Below are 14470 nucleotides of genomic sequence, written 5' to 3'. Positions count from 1 at the left end.
TAGACAACATGTGGCATGAGCCAACCTAGGGAAACAGGTCTAAATTGAGATAATATTTTTATGGAACTCTTATCCTAGAAACCAGACTTCTAAAAGAATTTAGGGCAATATCTCATTGTTGAGGTATCAGAGACCGCACCATCGTGCGTTCATATGTAGGAATTGGCAGTCAAACTTTGTAGCATGAAGGATAGACTCGGTGTTTTGGAGACTAGATTTTAGAGACTAGGTTGTTGGAGGTTAAGTTTTGCTTTCCAAAGTTGTGGTTTGCCCTGAAGTTACCTATATTTTGATGCTAATTCCACTGCCCCAAGGACAGCTGCCTAGTCACATACTCAGAACTCAGGTGACTTTCCAAAGTTGTGGCTGTGCTCTGGTATTACAAGGAGAACTTAAAGATTGTGATTAAAGATTGCCAGTGTTACACTTGAAAGATCCCCAGAGCGGGGAGACCCTCACTCAAGTCTCGGGATGATGCGACCCCCCAAGAACTCACGTGAGACCGTCCTTGCTGTAATAAACATGAGGTTTATTGATAGGAACCAGTGCACTGGGGTCGAGACTCATATCCCACACAGGGGCAGTGGAGTTCGACCCCGAAAGCCTGGGAGAAAGGGTATTTAAAGGGAGAAACCACAACCCGAGGGGGCAGGGATGGTGTCATTGGAAAGTGTCGAGACTACTAATGAAAAATCACAAGGAGGAGCTTCCTGTTTCTCAAGATTGTTAAATTTTATAGTCCACAAGTTCCCCTGGGAGGAGCTTCCTGTTTCTCAAGATTATTCTCTAAGATTTTAATCTAACTTTAGGTCAGCTAGTACAGGTAGAGGGCAGGGTCTGGAATTTGAGGTATTTGGGGCTTTTTTAAACTTCTGACTTCTTAGCTGCATTTTTTATTCTTTCACATTGACTAACTCAAACTTATTTATAATTTAAAAAAAAATCAAACAGGTAGAGATTGTTACAAGATTTACGAAGGATTGATGAGGTTTTAGAACTTGTGAGCATTATAGCTTGTTTGCTTACTCCAAAGATAGATTTAGAGGATTGATTTTATACAATTTGTTTACGTCCTGGCGATTGTGAGTTTTCATTTCGTGAGCTTCCTCATAATTTTAGAGAGCCCATAAAGTGATATCATTAAAAATTTTACAAAAGAATGGCTAATAGCCTTATATTATGTAATTTTGTCACTTCTTCAATGTAAGAAGTTAGAACTTTAAATCTTTCAGTGTATATGGAAATTTTTACTATGAACCTTTGCTCTCAAAATGAGCTTTAATATTTGGGCAGTAGCTGTTGCTCCAGAAAAGATTCAATATTCCTTTTTAATATTTGAAACTAATTTTAAGTTTCTAAGGATATGTTAATTGGCTAAGTACCTCACCTTACCAGAGGAATTAGGCCTTTGTTTGTTATCCTCATTGGAGATAAAGCTTCAGTTGTGTTAATACAGAATTGTAGGCTAGAGTCTTGAAAGTATTTAAAAAAAAAGAAACCTGGTAAAACATATCTTATTCCAAATAGCAATTAAATTGGTTATTACAAAATACTGATATTTGGCATATCACATGTACAAATTTTTCAGGCAAAATCGATAATTTTACTCTTTGCATGCTTTTGTATTTCCTGTAAATTTGTGCATGCAACCCATAGAAAATGCGCTTACTGTATTTATAGGTGGTTCATCTAGTGAAAAGGCTACATGTATGATTGGATCACTTGTTTATTCTCTTGAGTTTCCCCTGCTTCAGCACAAATTATTGAATTACGTGCTGTAGCCACTGTTTTTAAAATGTTAAATCAAGCTTTCAATTCAAATACTGATAGCCAATGTGTGGCTTATGGTTTACAATTTATTAAAAAGTTTTTCTTTTTCTCTTTTAGATACTACTAACCCTCAAATTTTACAATTACTTAGTGCTTTATCAGAGACAAGTTTTCTACATGAAATCAGTGAGTGATGATTTCAGTGTGAATGTCTGACACCTCACTGTCCTTTTAGAGCTCTGGCGCAGACAACTAAACTAAACCATAGACTCAAACCTAGCTTTGTGGAAATGGTAATGGAGTTGATAACACACCCTTATGAAAGGAGGAAGACTCCATTTGCTTACTCACAATGCCCAGCCTCACCCTGCCAACTCAGGGATTTCTAAATAAGGCTAAATCTGGACCTTGTTTACAGGATTTGGCATTTCTAATTAATGCTTATGTTTAGGTAAATGAAGTTGGTGAGGTGCTGGAGAGATGGCTTAGTGGTTAAGAGCACTAAGTACTGTTCCTTTAAAGGACATTTAAGAACTCAAACTGGATTGCCTGGACCCCTTAGCAAGGGAGGACAATGATACCAGGCAGATTATAGGCCTTACATAGGAACAGTTAGTCAAAAAATCTCCTTCTTTATATCACCAAAACAATAATGCTGGAGACAATAATTTGGTATAAAAGTCAATTTATAAATACAAGTGCTCACTGTACTCAATTTAATCCTTGAGGACTTATCTTAATAAATAATATCTTAACTATATCTTAATAAATAAAAAAGGGGAGTTATCCCTGTATGGTAAATAATGCTCCTTTTATTTCAATATTAAAATTTGGATGCCAAGGAACACTCCGAGTTTATGGCACCCTACAACTAGGCATACTTCTGCCTAGGTGAAGTAGAAAGATCCACATATTGGCATGATCCTGTCCAGGTATGTTTATGGGGAAGAGGGGATCTTTGTGTTTTTTCTACAGGATGCTACAGGAGTGTGCCAGCTGCCTGAGTGGCTGGTGAGACATGCTGATCCTGGGAGCATGAAGATTCAGCTCTCCTGGTCCTTGGAGTCATTCCTGTGCCCTTGGAGGAAGATGGAGACCCTTTCAGATTTACCCTCACTGAGGTGTCTGGGGTGGGAAGTTGTATTTTGGGAGAACATATGCTCCCTCCTCACCAGCTGTTAAAAATATGCAACTATACCTTGGTTGTTAACAAACATCATGAGTACCTGCTCGCCCCAAACCATACTTATCTGGCATGTTCATCAGGGCTGACTACCTATGTAATAATATCTGAGTTCTTGCAGCAGCGCAATTATTGCATATTAGTACAATTACTCCCCAGACTCAGCATTCATGAGTCACAAGATATCTTGGATTTTTGGGATAGAAACCCTGGTGTACCCCATCATAAAAAGAGAGAGCCTATATCAGCTATCACTCTCGCAGTCCTCTTGAGGTTAGGGACAGCAGGGACAGGCACAGGCATTGCTTCTCTTGTGACTTCCCAACAAAATCAACAATGCTATCAATTACTCAGTGCTGCAATTGACCAGGACCTAGCTGAGCTGAGAGAGGGCTTAGCCAATATAAAAGATTCTGTTGCCTCCCTTTCAGAAGTACTACTGCAAAATAGAAGAGGGCTTGGTTTGCTCTTCCTGCAACAAGGAGGACTTTGTGCAGCCTTAAAAGAGGAATGTTGTGTTTATGTAGATAAGACTGTACTTGTAGAAGACAGTCTAAAAAAGGTGAGAGATAGCCTAGAAAAACGAAGGAGAGAGAGAGAGCAACAAAAGTCTTGGTACAAAAACTGGTTTTCTACATCCCCATGGCTCTCAACCCTGTTGCCCTCAATTTTGGGACCCCTTGTGGGCCTACTTTTGTTGATTTCCTTTGGTCCTTGGGCCTTTCAGCGACTTACATGCTTTATTAAATCACAAATAGATTTTTCTTTGCCTAGAAATTCTGTTTCAGTACATTATCATTGCTTGGAGACTGGAAAAGCTGAGGAGAACCAGAGAGACAACGAACAAGATGAGGTGCCTACAACATATCGGGAGAGGCTCAGTTTCCACAATCTCTTACATTAATGCCATCTGGCCCCTGCTCCTTCGCCCCTGGGCTCAAATAAGAGGAATGAGAAGATGACCCAATGTAGCTATCCTCAGCGACGGGCAACTTCCTCTGACCCTTGACCAATCTAAGTCATGGTGCTTTGGGGGCGACAAGGTGATCCTATGACAGATAAGGCTGGGGTTCGTGAGGTCGTTCCTAAGACAGAGGTGGCTACACCCCGTTTAAAGGTATGGGCCGGTCAACTGCTCCTCTGCCCAGTTTCTCCCCCAATAACACAAACGTATAGCCCAGAACGGTGTGTTACAGCATAAGTTCATTCCTAGTCATTGGTGTGAAGTCCTAACTGCAAGAGTGGCTCACCATGGTTGAGCTGGGCACTCTGTGAGGCATGTCTGATCTCTCTCAGACCACTACTTCCACCTAATGGTCTTTTTTAAAAGAATAACTGGGGAGATATAGGGAGCCATTTTGGATTTGGGCCTGGCCATTTTGTGACTGTATAGCTCAAAGTGGCTACGTGACTCTTGGCCACACATACTCCTCTAAGAGCCTCTCCCATGAATTTATGGCACAGGAAGATAACATTCAGAGGATGCTTCAGCCTAAGCAAAAATCAGTTATCTCCTCAGTCAACACCCGGTGTCTCCAGTGCCTGACTTCATCGTCTACCGCCTGACCTCTTTGCCTCCAGCTATCATTGCCTATAACCTCATCTTCCCCTCCTTCATGTTTCACAAAGGTCACTCCCCCTTCTTGAAAGCCTTAAAAGCTGTAACGTTCATCCCAATAAACGAGACCTTGACAACAGAACTTTTGCTTGGTCTCCTTCTTCTCTTCACCCCCATTTGGCCCACAGGTAGAAAGCCTCTTCGGGACCCTGAATAACTGGGTCCCCGCTGGTGGGGACATGTATTTATTAGACTGTCTACTTTCCAGCTTCATTACCCAAGTACTTGCTGCTAGAAATATTGCCAAAGTTCCTTCTGCTCCAACTATCCACCCTGGGGGTGAGGAAAGCATTAATTCAGGCCCATTGTCCTGGTTCATCAAGTTTAATGACGACCATTCATCCTCTCTGTGTTTCTTTTTCTGCCATCCTTTCTCCTTTCTTTTACACTTTTCTCTTTACCATCTCTGCTGGAGAAGCCCTGGCTGGTAACTGGAACTCCTCCTCTCTCTATTCTCCTCAGTAATTGACTGTAGCTATTTTTATTTCACTGATAGTTTTAAACTGGAGAGACAAGCTTTGCACGACAAAAGCTAGTGCAGGTGGGAATTTGCCCATCTTCTGGCAACTGGATATTGGGGTACAGAATTTAGCATTTGAATACATAGGAGCATCAGAACAATCCCCAATCCAAGTTGTCTGCTTGTGTACTATAAGAGCTCTCATAGTTAAGGGCCACCAGGATTCACTTGGTAACATGTTGTCAAAAACTTTTGCAATATTCTTTCTCTTTCCTAACACTTGAAAGGTCCATTGGTAAGTGAAGTAGAAATCTCTGGTTTCTTGGGAGATTCTGTGGTCTCATAAAATGCTTTCTCTGGAAACTCTTATGAGAAGATGTTTTTGCTAAAGAAGACACATGGAATGATGTTTTGCTGAAAACACACTCATGGTGTTTTTTCTGAAATCTGTCTGGAAAAATGGCATGTGATGTTTTGCTAACACAGACACATGCTGAGTTCTTTGGCCTTTCTCTCTCTCTATCGAAGTACATACTTATAAATTATTAAAAATAACAAAATGACTGGAGGTAAAACAAAGAAAGCAAAGGATGTAAACAAAACCCAACAGACAGGGGATGACTGTGTGGCATGGGTTTGTCTTGTCACTGTTTGTTGGTTTGCATTGGGCCTTGCTGACACTGGTCTCCACTGATGATGTTGTGGCATTGCTTCACCTTTTCTTCTTCACTGATTATCATTTGTCATGACTTTGTACAAAGAAACACACCAAAGAGCTCAAGATATTCTCGCAATCTCTTGTCCCTTCCTCAAACTGCTGCTATCCTTACAGCAAAAAAATGGAATTGTCCAAAAGGACTATTTCTAAACAGATCCACAGTCTATTTGCCCTATTAACTTTTCCTTTCCATTACCATGGAAACAATGGTGGTGGGTTAGAAGGGTAGTTAAAGCATTTAAGAACCCCCTTTAAAGTAGGTTTTGAAAAATCTAAGCCTACAGGTAAGGATCTGTTTGTCTGTATTTTAACAGGGGTGCCCTTCACCTTCTTCAGGCAACTGCTACAGAATCCAGAAAGACAGCAAACAACTCTCAAAACCAATACGGACTCTTTGCCACTTGCAAAGACCATGGGTCATTTCTATTGTCAAAGCTTCTGTGATGCCAGTTGGCAAGGTTAAAATATTCATATGTCCAGTTTAAGTCTGAAAACTGGGCAAAACACCATGGATCTGCATTTGAAATTTGCAAATAATGCAGGGGATTGGATGTTAGCATGCATCCCTTTCCTTTTCCTTTATCCACTCTCTCTATACTTGTCAGTCTCTACTCTTTGTTCTTTTATTTGTCATATTTCATATGACTGTAGATCAACAATGGATTTCTACCCCTTGAATTTGTTTAGAGCTAAGTCTTGAATGAACTGGTATATGTCACTCTATGTTCCCTGTTCAGGACGTTAAAGTGCATGAAAGGAGGACTTCTTTCATATTCCTTCATGTAGGCTTGTTTAATTTCTCAATAATACAAAACCACTTAAGAAATGAACATAGGTATGGGTAACACTGTATGATCTGGCACTATTACATTTTTTTCCCAAGGGCATCAAAGAAGACAGGATGAAGGCAACTGAAAAGCTAAAACAGATATAAGAGTGGAAATATTTGGATTATAACTTGATGATTCTTTGTTGGTCCATCTTGTAGGTTAAAACAAACAAAAAGCTGGAAGAACAAACTCTGACTTTGTCTCTGTCTTTCTCTCTCTGTCTCTGTCTTTTTATCACTCTTTGTCTAACTCTCTCTGTCTCTCATACATGTGCTTTGAGATAGGAAGTCACTATATAGATCTTTAGCCTAGAACTGAATATGTAAAACAAGCTAGCTTTTGATTTCACAGAAATCTGCCTGTCTCTGCCTCTGCCTTTTAAGTTTAGGGCATAAAGGCTTATAGCATCATCTCTGACATCACTCTTTTTTTAAAAAAAAAAAGACATTTGGGGTTTAGTTGAGTCAGTAACCCTGAACATAGAGACCCAATCGGCCAAGGAAAGAGTGTGGAAGAACCAGATTGCAGATTGAAAAATGAATACCACAAGGCACTGCTCACTTCTCTAGTTCTGACCTGCCCCTCTACCAAGGTCCTCATCAGGCCTGTGTTTTTGAATGGCCCAGAGGTCCATCTAAACAGCCTTCCTGAGAAAACTCCCACCACAAAGTGGCCAGATGGGAATTATGGACCAGTGTTGTTGCTGGGCACATTAACATAGAAGTCAAATTTACTGGTTTTGGGGGCTCTGCAGTTGCCTTGGCTAGATCAGGAGTTGGCATTAGAATGGTCTTGTATAGCTTATTAACTATATCGAGAACCCATATCTCAAGCAGCAGCTCTTCTCCTACTCTGTTCTTGTCTTCACTCTGCCTGAGTCCTCAGAGCTTATCCTCTACACCTTGTGAGGTTCTGTGGGGTCACCAGTAGTCCTTGCTCTTTAATTTTTGTGCTAGTCCCTGTGTTAGAGTGTTCTAAGCTTTACCATTAAACAAAGTATTTCTCTAGGCACCCTTTCCCCTTCAACAAGACCCTATTTTTTTGGAGATTGATTTGGTAATTCTCAGCAATGAATGACCTTTACAGGAAATGACTTTTATTGTGTAGTCTAGAGGAACTAGGAATTTTTGGTGTAAAACTTTGATCTAAACAATATCTTTTCTATTGTTTTCCTTGTTAGTTGATTAGTCATAGTGAAGTGAAAGTTTCTGATTGTGTCATGCAAAGCAGACTCATGTGAAGACTTGCAGAGGCACACTCGCATGTTATTTTGCTAAGGCAAGACCCATGAGAAGATACACGTTTGGAAAGAGTATAAATAGGCCTCAACAAACAATGACAGGATTTTTGCATAGCTAACTTTGCAACAATTGTTTGTCTCCAGTCTTCACTGATCTTCACTTCTTTGACAGACATATAGCAGAGAACTCCTGGCATTCCAATTGGTTGTAGTCAGTCTTGCTGACTCCTGCTGGTTCAGTAGAGGCATGGCTGTTTCTGCTGGATTGTGCCACTGCTGCTGATTTGTGTTTACTATCCTGACAGTACTAAACCAGACTCTGTTATCCTGCCAGTGCAGATTGGAATCACCCCAAAGAGCTACTTCTAAACAGGTCCATATCTCTTTGCCCTATTTACTGTATTTTCTCCTTTACCTTTAGACAGTGGGCTAGAAGGGAGATTGCAGCTTATTAAAGTAGGTTTGAAAAATCTACGCCTAAGTCCCATGAAAAGTAAGTTAGTGTGGTTTTATTTTGACTCAAAATATTAGCATATCCCACCAAATCTCATTTCTGAATTGATTACCAAGTACAAAACAATCCAAAACTAACAAGCACCATTTCCAACTAAATTTGTATACACACACACACACACACACACACACACACACACACACTGAGACACACACAGACACACAAAGACACACAGACACACAGAAATATACACAGAGAGACAATATACATACATACATATGAACAAACATACCCTATATATATGCATACATGAAAACAAAAATAGAGCATGTCACTGTTAAATCATAAACATAAACACATTCGTGTACTTATTTTAAATTCATGTACAGGTCAAATTTTGGGGAATGCACACTTATTCTCAAGCCGTTTCTTTGGCCCAAGTCCAGCATTATTGTAAGTATATTGCTTTTCCTTACTTATTACATTAAAAAGTAGACATGCTTATTTTTGCTATTCTCCAAAACCTCCGATTAAAATTAGAATGTCCTTGAAAATTAATTCCAATAAAATAAACAAGTTTATTTGGTTTTCTACAAAAATGATCAAATTAACTCTAAAGAAATGTAATAGGACATTTAGGAGAGAACATAGTACACTGGTCATAACTATTTAGGGATGTAATTCACAGCAATATTGAAATAATCTTTATCTCCATGGTGACGAAGATAGCTTAGAGGTAATGTGCCAGGATGAAGAATAATCTTTATTGTCACAGGATTTTTAATTCTGCCTCTAATTTTCTGTATAATTCTAGGGAAATTACATTAATGACATTGTCCAATATGTAAAAGTGTTATGATGATTTTATAACTCATTCACAATTTAAGATATAAAGTTAGTTCCAGTAAAGAAAAGATCTTCCAATAATGCAGGGAAGAATGATGGAGTTCTATCTTTAAAATTTTATTATTTATGCTACTGGTCATCAAGTGCAACCCACCCTTCATTGCATCTCTGTCTGCAGGATGCTTCTCCGGAAGTAAGGAATTACTTGTACTTGGATCCCTTCCTTTAGAAAATGTCATATTTTTTCATATACAGTATAATTTATATGCATCTAGCAGAACTACTGCCACGGAAAAATCTGAAATAAAAACACCAGTGACAATAAAATGTCTTAAATAACGTCTGTAAAATTTATATTTGTGCATGTATGTGTATATCCAAGTGAGTATGTATGTGCGTAGAGTATGTGTACACTTGTGTGAAGAAGATAGAAGAAATGCTAGGGGGTCTGTTCTATCACCCTCTTTCTTATTCCCTTGAGAGAGGCTCTCTTATAAACTTGAGCTAGTCCTGCATCAAGTAAGTAATAGGGATTCTTTTGTCTCCGGTACTGGCATTGCCAGCACAAGGACACACCCAGGTTTTTATATGATTGCTGAGCTTTCAAATTTTAGTTTTATCCCTGGACAGCAAGCATTTTTATCCATTATACCTTCTCCAAGGACCCTACAAAGTCTTTTTTTGCAAATATTATCCTATATTACTTGAGTTAGAATATTACAGTATAATTATATAATTATAATAAATAATTGAGCATTATTTGACTTATCACATTAAAGATCATATGGAAGTTTCCTCAACAATGAGTGTCTTCCTAGAAGCAAATGGACAGACATTTAACCACTATATAATACAGTATACTATTATATGTTTCATAAGGTGTAGATTGAACCTCAACCTTTAGACATAATCATTGGTTTGATTTTCCAAGTTTTTGAGAATTGAATTTCCAAGTGAAAAAGGGTCTAACAAATAAACAAATGGAAAAGAAATGGTAAAACAGAATGGTGCGTATGTAATAAAGGATTTTCTTGAGAGAATTCAACACTACATTCCACTGATCATCGAGAATTATTCCTATCACCATGACACTGAGCTTATTTTCAGGATAAGAGATGTTGGCACAAATGTAGCGTGTATTATTAATATCTCTGCACAATTTCTTCTTTTGCAGGTAGTGCACTTGCTCAAATGAGATAGTACCAAGTCTTCACTGAAGCCCAGGAGCAACTCGAAGGCTAGTGGCAATATTGATTTTGAAATAGTGGGGATCATTTCTCATTACAAAGAGGTTTTGATTAATGAAAAAAATCGTTAAAATGTGCTGCACTTAACTATACACAATTTTGACTTAATTGTTTTTCTTCTAATAGGATTCTCATTTCATGTTGTGTTACGTGTTTGGTTTTGGGAGTGCAGACCCTGAAAGTCAGCATGTTTTGATCCTATCCTATTAAATTAAGCAGGTTAAATGCAAATACTGGGAGACATATAATAAGAATGCTTATGTCTTGATAGCAGATACTTTCTATGAAAGAATTTAAGAATGGCACTAACCCAGTAACATCATAGTTCCCTATGACAGTAAGAAGAAATTTTATAATATGCTTCAATTTTACAGATGTGAATTCTAAATAAGAGACTTTCATACTTTTTTAAATAAAAAATTTAAACCTGAAATTTTAGAGAAATTCCACATTGCATTTTGCCATTTCTTATTAATATTTTTTGCAAAGCGTGTTCCCATTCTTTTTTTTAATTGGATTTTTTATTTACATTTCAAATATTATCTCCTTTCTCCCACTCAACCACCCGCCCCTCCCCACTTCCATGTCCTGACATTCCCCTACACTGCGAGGTCCAGCTTTGGCAGGACCAAGGGCTTCTCCTCCCTTTGGTGCCCAACAAAGCCATCCTCTGCTACATATTTAGCTGAAGCCATGGGTCTGTCCATGTGTACTCTTTGGATGGTGGTTTAGTCCCCATGAGCTCTGGTTGGTTGGTATTGTTGTTCTTCTGAGGTTGCAAACCGTTTTAGCTCCTTCAATCCATTCTCTACAATGGGGTTCCAATTCTCAGCTCAATGGTTAGCTGTGAGCATTCGTCTCTGTATTTGTCATGCTCTGGCCCAGGAGACAGTTATATCAGGCTCCTGTCTGCATGCACTTCTTGGCATCAGCAATATTGTCTGGGTTTGTGGTTGTATGTGTATGGGTCCCATCCCCATGTGTGGCAGGCTCTGAATGGCCATTCCTTCAGTGCATGGTTCAAACTTTGTCTCCATATTTCCTCCTATGAATATTTTTGTTCCCCCTTCGAAGGAGGACTGAAGCATCTGCACATTGGTCGTCCTTCTTCTTGAGCTTCATGTGCTCTGTGGATTGTATCTTGGGTAATCCAAACTTTTGGACTAATATCCACTTATCAGTGAGTGCATACCATGTGTGGTTTTGGTTTTTTTTTATGATTGGATTACCTCACTCATGATGATATTTTCTAGTTCCATCCACAAATAGATGAAACTATTATTTAATTTTGTATATAATAAATTTTTATTTTATTCTTCCCATTTCTGTGATCATTCCCTCTTCTCTTACTAGTCCAAATTCATGTTTTTGCCTCTCTCAAAAGTTAAAACAAATAAATAATCCCTTAAGATAAAACCCAACAACAACAACAACAACAACCAAAGCCACCCAAAACCATACAGAAAGCATAAATTTTATTTTGTGTTATGCAACTACTCCTGGCCATGGGCCTCCCTTAGAGTTTGGTAATTGTACCCACTGTTACTAAAAGGAAGTAAGCTAACTCTTCCTTTCCCAGGTAAAAATTGCAGTATAGCTGCTTAGTTAGATGACAAAATTTGTATCCACCTCCCCTTCTCAGTGCTGAGACTTTGTTAGGTTTGAACTTGAATCAGCATTGGGTGTGCTGTCAGTCTCTGAGTCACAAACATGTGAGGCCAATTTTTTTTGATAGAAAGTTTTCAAGTCTGTTCACTAAATAATAATATTTAAATGTTATTTAATAAGGTATAGATGCATCTCCCTGCCATCAAAGGATGCAATGTTTGTGAAGAATGTCTTGGGCTTTGATGGAATGGAGAGAGCCAAGCATATAGAAAGAGGATCCCAGCGTGAGATGGCCTACATAGCCTGGGCAAGATGGTGGGTAAATCAAAGCTTTGCTATCAATCTTTGAGTGACTGAATTTCAATTAGAAAAAAAAAACCCTAGTTAATGAGTACCATTTTGAATGTTCTACAAAAGAAATAAAGAGAAATATCAAAGAAGAAAAATCAAGCATGGAAATCTTTGATAGTATGCTTTTATTTGAGGTAACATTGCTAGGTTTTACATAGCTTGATCCTGGAAGATTCACTGGGCCAATGTAGGTATGCAGGAACAACATGCATACATACATACATACATACATACATACATACATACATACATACATACATATATACATACATAGAGATGCTCCCTATAATGGTAGCTATTCAGTATATTTGTCATGTACAGCACATAATAGGATTGGCCAGTCTCAGTGGGGTCTCAGTATCAGAAAAGTCTTGTGTTGGAATCACTGAAAGAAGTAAGTTTTGCCTGCTAGTATTTGAACACACTGGTCAGTTATTACACACACAACTTTGTCATTCACACAGGGACCATGCTCATACCCAAGTTAACAATGCACATGCAATTAGGACTTCCTCCCCACCCCAGCGCATGTGGTCAGTTAAATGACTTTAGCATATCATTGGAAATCAGTGGGGAAATTACTAATTTTGAGTAATGGTGCAACCATAGGCTCTTCTTCACTTCAGATCTTGTGGCTTTAGTGCCACAAGACAAGCACTCATAACATCATAGCACTGAAAAAAAAAAAAAAGAAAAAAATCATCAAATACTAAAAACCGTGATGACTTTCATGATGAAGATATGCAAAGGGCATTATTTGAAAATACGTTATACACCTATTTGTTTACATTCCAATTACCACACCATTTTCAGTTTTATCTACCAAAGATACTGTCAGTGTGTTGAGCTATACAAGCCATATATTGTTCATAAAAAAATGTACACAAAAGATCTGTTTGGATCTGCATGTTATTTTCCCTTCTAGAGAGAGACAAAACAAATGTTCTCAAAAGTTTCTTTACAAATTAGCATTTTATTTAATCATGCAAACATGTCTTTAACTAACCTGTAATAGATAAGCAGCAATTACATTATTTGCATACAATCATTGAATATAATTACATAATGCATAGAGTTACTGTTATGTCTGGAGGCGGTTTGTCAGGATAAAATTATGTGATACAGGGCCTATTGAGATAAAGGAGCAGGTAAGGGCACTTTTCAAATAAGTCTGGTTAGCTGTGGTTTAGCCCCAGAACTGATGTAAATGTAAAAGGAGAAGACTGAGTCCACAAAGTTGCCCTTTGACCTGTCCATTGACGTCATGCACACATGGTTCTCCTTACAAACCATGCACACAAAGAAACACACTAATAATAAACAAAATGGTAAAAAAAAGGGAATTACATAACAACTAAAATACCATTTCTCTAATTTTAATTCAAGATATATAAGGGAAGCTTTAAGAAACTCAATGTACCATGTACTCCATAGGTTGCTAGAAAAATATGATTTTTATAGAAACATAACACCTTTGTAATTTGTTTATAAGAACTTAAAAATACTATAGCCTACACAGTTTTATTAAAACTGATACATTTTCATTAAGATGTAATTGTGAAGCTTGAAATGTTGGGTAACCTCCTTGATATCAGCATAGTGGTCAGTTCATTGGCTTTATTCATAATAACTATTTTTTCATAATACCCATGTAGATGGTGCAACTGATGCTTTTCTTCTTCTTGAAACTCTGCAGTTTTCTCAATACTGTTCAACTGCTGTGAGTTAAGCACATACCACAGTTGAATTTTATTCTTATGCAGATTTTGCAAATTTATCCAGAGAATATTTAATGTCTTATCTAAATCTTTGTCTAAAAGTAACACATTTCTGTAAATTTAAAATGACAAGAGAGTTTAAGATTTTGAATTTAAATTATTCCTATTAAATACAATTTAATTCATAATCACTTACATTTTAGAATATTTGTAAAAGCAATTATAATTTTTCTTAAGAGATAGACTGTTATGTCTAATAATTTATTCTCAATTTAGTTGAGTTGAGCTAAGTAATTTGGTGAAATAGATATCAAATTGAGTTTGTAACAAAGCAGAGAATAAATAAATACAAATGTTACTTATTATGTGTCATAAAAAATCACTTTCTGGTGGATTCACGAGGACAAATATTACTAACTGTAATCAA

At 37.8% G+C, this 14470-nt stretch overlaps 1 protein-coding gene; it reads right to left on the bottom strand.

Annotated features, from left to right (window-relative positions):
• Erich1 (glutamate-rich 1) overlaps positions 1 to 14470 on the bottom strand; it is a gene marked incomplete at its 5' end in the record, with an annotated part of 52793804 nt that overhangs the window by 50229371 nt on the left and 2549963 nt on the right.

Source organism: Rattus norvegicus, chromosome 16 (assembly GCF_021556685.1).
Source record: "Rattus norvegicus strain SHRSP/BbbUtx chromosome 16, alternate assembly SHRSP_T2T, whole genome shotgun sequence".
Taxonomy (NCBI): Eukaryota; Metazoa; Chordata; class Mammalia; order Rodentia; family Muridae; genus Rattus; species Rattus norvegicus.
This window is presented reverse-complemented; position numbering and strand designations above follow the sequence as displayed.